General features: G+C 38.4%; 1 long non-coding RNA gene across 1 annotated transcript; it reads left to right on the top strand.

Moving 5' to 3' along the window:
- Positions 1-6,114: 6,114 nt before the first annotated feature.
- On the top strand, positions 6,115-6,692 carry LOC122238679. The gene is made up of 2 exons (XR_006217725.1): positions 6,115-6,544; positions 6,662-6,692. It is a non-coding gene; the product is annotated as an uncharacterized LOC122238679 (long non-coding RNA).
- Positions 6,693-6,922: the final 230 nt, after the last annotated feature.

Here is a 6,922-nt window from a genome sequence, read left to right as displayed (position 1 = left end):
TTCTTCCAATTACCAGTGACTGTAAAGTCCAGCTTTCCTTCTTGGCCTCTTTGATTCTCCTTTATGCAGCTAAATATTGTTTTAAATTCTTTATTTGCATGTATAATACTTTACAGCAAACCCATGGTCATGACATTTTTTTAATGTTTTTTTTTTCTACTGTAAAAATAATGGAGATAGGAAACTTAGAAAATGTAGAATTATAGATTCCCCCCCAAAAAAACTGTCCATAATTCTTATCATTCAAAAAGAACCACTAATAACACTTTAATGTAACATTTTACATTTTCCAAATACTTAGCATTTAAGATTAGTTTGTTTTTATGAAAGCAATATCACCACTTGGAAGCCCTTTAAAATTATACAGATGTGTCTGTGTAAGACTCCTAGCCCCTTCTCTCACTTCCTATGCCAAGTCTCACTCCCCAGGCATAATAATTTTCATCAGATAATCATGCCCATTGGATATATTATTTTTGACCATTGAATATTTTTAAGGGAACTTTGTTTGTTCATTTGCTTGTGGTGGTTATTCTTTAACCTCAAAGAATACATTTTACTTCTATTTCTTGACTTACTGATTTTAGGCAGTATTCATCAACTTGTAATAAAAGATGAGGAAATTAGGACATTCCACCTCTGTTCTTCCTGGTTTTTGTTATACTTTTTAAATTGTTGATGCTTGTAATGTTTATATTGTTTCATTGTTTTCATTTTAAAATGTAGCTCTTCTATGCTGTGTTTATAAATTGAGTTTGGAAATGTAAACCCAGGGGAATGAGAGAGAAAGAGAGGGACAGGGGCAGTACTTCTTTAATTAGTTATGCTGATGATATCCCCATCCTGAACTGACTTTTGCAAATGTTGCCTCTGAACTTGGAATTTCTCTGGGCCTCCTGTGGAAACAAGTCCTTTTATCTGTGAAGTTTAGGGTTATAGTGTTTCACTTCTCTATGTATTCCTTTAGTCTGATCCTATTTAGTTTCTATCTTCCAGAATTTTTTCAAACTTTTGGTCAATTGCTATCTCCATTTTATGACCCCTCTCTTAACCATATGTTCTTAATCTTTAAAAAAACTTTTTTTTTTTTTAATTTACTTAATGGCTCTCCTATTATTTTACTGAGACTTCGAGAGGCCAGTGTCTAGACAGGTATGTGCAATTCACCACCTAGCAACAATTTCTCCTGTATATCCATTGCTTGGTTTCAGCCATCTTATTATGAGCCTTGATGTCTTGCTGATTGGATTATTAGACCTTAATAAAAACAAAGCCATAGGATCACATCAATACTTATTCAGATGCCAGGGACCTGGAGTTCCCTTTTCATCTTTGTGTCTATCTTCTGCTATACTCCCTACATCCTCTCATTGTTTCTTCTGTTAGATCCATTCTTTTTTTTTTTTTTTTTCCTTAGAGTGAAAGAGAGAGCGAGCTCCAGTGAGGGAGAGGGATGGGGTGGGGGGAGGGAAGAATCTTAAGCAGGCTACACACTCAGCATGGAGCCTGATGTGGAGCTCCAAGTCCACAATGCTGGGATCATGACCTGAGCCAAAATCAAGAGTCAGATGCTCAACCGGCTGAGCCACCCAGGTGCCCTTTGCTAGATCCATTCTTGCCCTAACCACCTACTTATGTGGTTCCCATAAACCCACTCTGCAAAAACCAAAGAGAAATTGAGCAGTAATTATGGCCCCCCTCCTGCTCAAAATTTCATTCATTAATATTTTTTTAAGCATATTTTTAGTGCCTACTCTGTGCTGGGCCTATTCTAGGTACTAGGCATACAGCAGAGAATGAAACAGATGAACTCTCATCCTTGCAGTGCTTATATTCTGGAAGGCAGGGACATGTTATATCCTGTAGAATTACAGTCATCCACACAAACTAGCAAACACTAGAAGCATAAAACGTGTAATGCTGCCAACTTAATAAACACATCATCAAAACTCCTAGCTGTCTTCTAACAAATTCCTAGGTAGTTAGAATCACTCTGGTCTACAGATCAGTGGACATTTAAGAATGATAATAATAATCACATTTAAAGGAACAGATGTTATAATTCAATTCTTAAAATTTTAAAACAATACTGACATCCTATACTAGAGTAATGGTTAAGTAAATTATGACATATCTGTAAAGTGGAAAGATGAGACTATCATAAATGATATTAAAGAAGACTTTAAGATAGATGACCAAATTGTTACTATTAAGCAAATAATCATGATATAAAATTATAAATATAGTTTTATGTTAATTGGGCTGTCTCAGCTTAGTGGATTAATAAAAATAGTGTCATTTTTTCCCCCCCAATCATTGCTTTCAACTGTGCTGTATTGAATTCCAGATTAACATCTTGGACAAATTCCATAAAATTCTGGTTACTTCAGGTTTTGAAGTGTAGTCCAGTTTCAAAACTTCAGTCTTAGGGGCATGTGGGTGGCTCAGTCCATTAAGCGCCCAGCTCTTGATTTCGGTTCAGGTCATGATTTCACAGTCGTGAGATTGAGCTCCATGTCAGGCTCTTCACTGACAGGACAGAGCCTGCTTAGGATTTTCTCTCTCTCCTCACTCTCTCCTCTCCTCCCCTGTCTCCTCCCCTGCCCCCCCCCCCCCCCGCTTGTGCTCTTTCTCTCTCTCTCCCAAAATAAACTTAAAAAAAAAAAAGAAACCTTCGGTCTCATTTCTGATTCAATCTCTTTTCTTTCCCTCCTGTAACAGAAGCTAGAACTCTGGACGTGACGGAAGTAGGGGAGATGATACTACTGGCTCTGGTGGGGGGATGGGGAAGTCATCCACCTTTATATGTGAATGGTCCACAGGTCAAGCTGGGGAGGCATCACTGGCCTCACTCTGGTTCAGCATGTTCGTATCTGAGACCAGTGTCTCAGAAGACAAGATGGTCTCTAAGCATATGAAGTGTACCTCCCTTGGCATAATGCTCAGCTTTACCCAGTTCTTTTCTGCTGTTGTGAGGAAGAGAGGGACAAACTGGACTTCCAGGTTGAGCAGGAGTTCACTCTCTCAGCTTCCTCTCTGGGTTGTATGTTTACCACCCCGTAGCCTCCTAGGGCAACCCTGTGCTCATCTGCCTTCCTCTAAATCTTCACTCCTTTTATGGAATCATGAAACCCAGACATCCGTGCTATGGCCTTTAAGATCATGAAGAACCAGACTGGGGCCAGGAGCCCTCATCTTCTCAGATAAACTGTCTTTAAACCCTATTTGTAGTGGTTTTTCAATTCCCACCTTTAGAAATTTCTAGAGTAGAAATGGACATTACTTTTTTATGGATGCCCCCATGAACAATGGAAAAATCTCCTAAAAATCTCACATGCTTTATTCCAATGGCAGCACAAAGCTACAAAACAGCTACAACAAAGGAGCAGACACAAGTCAGGAATCTAGATGCCAGTCTCTCCTTCTTCAAGGCACCTTATGGGTGTCTATGAATTCTTTTCTGGGAGTTCCTCCCCTAACTCCTACCCACTAGGCCATTTCTTTGGTGAGGTGAAGGTGAAGAGAAGAGTTTTCTAGGGTCGTGGTTGATGGTAGAAAGGCTGGTTATATACTTTTTAATAAGCCCCAGTAGAATGTTTTGAGTCCTAATTATTTATGGCTTTTAAGAGCATGACCTCAGCTTTAGACAGTAGCCACAACTCTAGGGTAACAGGAAAAATCCCATGCAAGATTCCATTTCGCAGAAAGTGGAGAGGGACATTTTCAAATTTAGTAATTTTTTACTTGAATATTTGTATTGTTTAATATGTGTTAGGTAAAACAAAAATCTTAATTCATTCAACTACTATGATTTTCCTAAATATTGTGGGTTATGTCATACTGTTCGAGTCTACCTGGCTTCTGTTCCCATTTATTAACTTAGTGTTATAGACTAGACCAAGGCACATGAAATTGCTACGCTGTTCTCCCCACCTTGCTGCCTGATCCAGATACCATGACCTTGACCCCACTTTTGTCCTGTCACTAAGAGCAGGCAATTGGTCACTATCCCTTGATGAGAAGAAATGGAGTTCAGTGATGCCAAACAAGAGAAATGGGACCATGCTTCCGGCTATCTCATTTCTAACCAGAGCCTGCATATCCAGGTGCCTTGGTCTTGTCTCGGGATCCAATATGGTGAATCACAAGGTTATTAATACTCAGTCACAGTCTAGACTTGCCACAGATCCCACTTTCCCTCTTGAGTATTCAGGAAGGGCAGCTGGTGCATCAGCTTCACTAAACTCTAATGGCAGAGTGTGATCCATCACTACTTTCTGCCTATGTCAATTCACTAAAATTTCTTTTATCAGCAATAGCAACAATTTTAAATTGCAATATTTTTTAAATTGTGGTAAAACACACATATATATGCAAAAAATTTACTGTTTTAACTATTTTTTAAATTTAATTTTGAGAGAGAGAGTGTGTGTGTGTGCACTAGTGCACAAGTGGGGGAGAAGGGGCAGAAGGAGAGAGAGAAAGAGAGAGAGAATCTTAGGAATCTGACTTGGGGCTCAATTTCATGACCATGAGATCATGCTGAGCCAAAATTGAGTTGGATGCCCCTGTTTCAACCATCTTTAAGCATACAATTCAGTGGTATTAAGTATATTCAAAGTGTTGTATAACCATCACCATTATCCATTTCCAGAATGTTTTCATCATCCCAAACAGAATTTCTGTATCCATTAGACAATAACTTCCATTCTGTCCTCTCTCCAGTTCCTAGATACCTCCACTTTCTGTCTCTGGGAGTCTGTGTATCCTTGATATTTTATATAATATTAATGTTTTTCCCAAGGCTTACTCACCTCTGGGTATACTGATCATTGAATGTCCAGACTTTTTTGGGAAATATGTATGTATGTATGTATGTATGTATGTATGTATTTATTTTGAGAGAGAAAGCATGCATGAGGAGGTGGAGAGAGAGAGAGAGAGAGAGAGAGAGAGAGAATTCCAAGCAAGCTCCACGCTGTCAGCACGGTGCCTGATGTGGGACTCTATCTCATGCACGAACCATGAGATCATGACCTGAGCTGACATCAAGAGCCGGATGCTTAACCTCCTGAGCCACTCAAGGACCCCAGAGTGTCCAGATTTTTGAATCAGGAAAGTAAGAGAGGGTACAGCTAACTTAAGAAAAGTTTACAAGTGCATGCCTCCCCCATGCATGAAAGTGAGGCAGGATCCTGGCTGTAACTACAGCACAACTGTAGAGAACTGAGTTTCCTAGAACTGCCGACTTCCTGATTTTTGCTCTTTGTTTGTATTGACTACATCATATTTTTAATATAAAGAAACTATGTCACTGGAAAGTCAGTGTTATTTATAAACAGAAGAAACGATGAGCACTGATAGAATTTAAACATGGTTATTACATTATAGCTAGAAACTATTGCATGCGGTTTGTGTGTAAAAAGCTAGCTCTTGTTTTTTGTAAAAAATACGATTAAGAAGTATTAGCAAGGTACTAAAGACTACCAGCAGACTGAGATTTTTTCCCCTAAGTTAAAAAGATTCAAAGCCATTGATATCAATAGATTATATCAATAGACTACTAAAGTGATTTCAAGGACCACTAGTGTCAAATGGTCAGTATTATGGGCAGCACTACTTTGTGAACATTTTACCCTTTTTGTCATGTTTCCCTAGTGTTTTGTAGGTCCTCCACCCTTACTTAGCCTAATAAAAATTACCTATATGCATGTAGTGAGAAGGAACATCAAATAATATGTTTTATAATTTCTTTTCCTCTGGAATCATATTTCTAAAATTATTTTCCTATTGACTTAATTATCAATAAAAAAATTTTCAGGTGCTGAGATCAAAGATTATTTGAACTTACCAAGGCATAAAAGGTTAAAAAAAAAAAAAAAAGGAAAGAAAGAAAAAGCATGTTAATTCCTCTTTAATAATTCAAGATTTCAGTGATCTGAAAGTATGGGGGGGGAAATCACCTGAGTAATAAAGCATGCATCATTTGAATGGATTAAAGTTCAAATCACTGCAAAGCGGCTTATTTTTCATCCATCACCATGGATACAAAAGGACAGCTGAAGTGCAGGCATCTGACATCACAAGCATGCCCAAACATGCCCAGGAGGAGAGCTGAGCCAGTGCCACAAAGGACAAGAAAAGCAGTGAAGGGAGGGGAGAAAGAGGCAGAAGGAAAGGGTCATTGTTAAGACGATGAAACAGAAGTTCAGTTGGGAGGATTAAATACGGGGAGGCTCAAGGCCATCTGAGAAGCTTGGAGACCAGCAGTTGTTTATACCGACCTTTTAATACCTTCTTAGCCAGAAATAGAAACAGAGGGGACTGAAAGAGAAGGTATATCAGATAATTCCCTTCTCAAACAGCAGTTTCGATAATTTCTTTTATGTTCTTCTTATGTTTAGCCTTTAATTTAACTAATGTTCTAAAGCTTTGACCTGCCTGGCTCACTTATTATTAAAAATCAATACCCCAAGTTATTGAAGACTCCAAATAACAGCTTGAAAGACAGTGGAATCAAGTACCCACAGGACAATAGAAAGTGGTAAATATTGAGAAAAATTACTATTTTGGGGTATTAAGTTCTTTTTCGTAAGAAAGAAATAAGTTTTACTTTATTTTAATTTTTTTATTAACTTAAAATTGTGTTTCCTATCAAAAGGCAGTCCATCTATTCTCTGCTGAATAGCAGGTAAGGACCTGAACTCAGGAATACTGGATTCTGAGGTGTGCTGGTAAAAGGTTTGTTTAAACAACCAGTTCTCTGGGGAAAGCCCGGATTTGTAGCACTTGCTGACTTCTGTGGTGTAAATATTTTCACCATGGCTGATTTCCAGCTACCAACATGGTGTCAACTGGCTTGCAAAATTTCTAAAGATGTAACAATTGGGTCTTATGACTGAGTGCCAGCTAGCTCTAGCAT

Source organism: Panthera tigris, chromosome B2 (genome assembly GCF_018350195.1).
Source record: "Panthera tigris isolate Pti1 chromosome B2, P.tigris_Pti1_mat1.1, whole genome shotgun sequence".
Lineage (NCBI taxonomy): Eukaryota > Metazoa > Chordata > Mammalia > Carnivora > Felidae > Panthera > Panthera tigris.
Note: the sequence above shows the minus strand (reverse complement) of the source record. Positions and strands in the feature narration are given on the sequence as shown.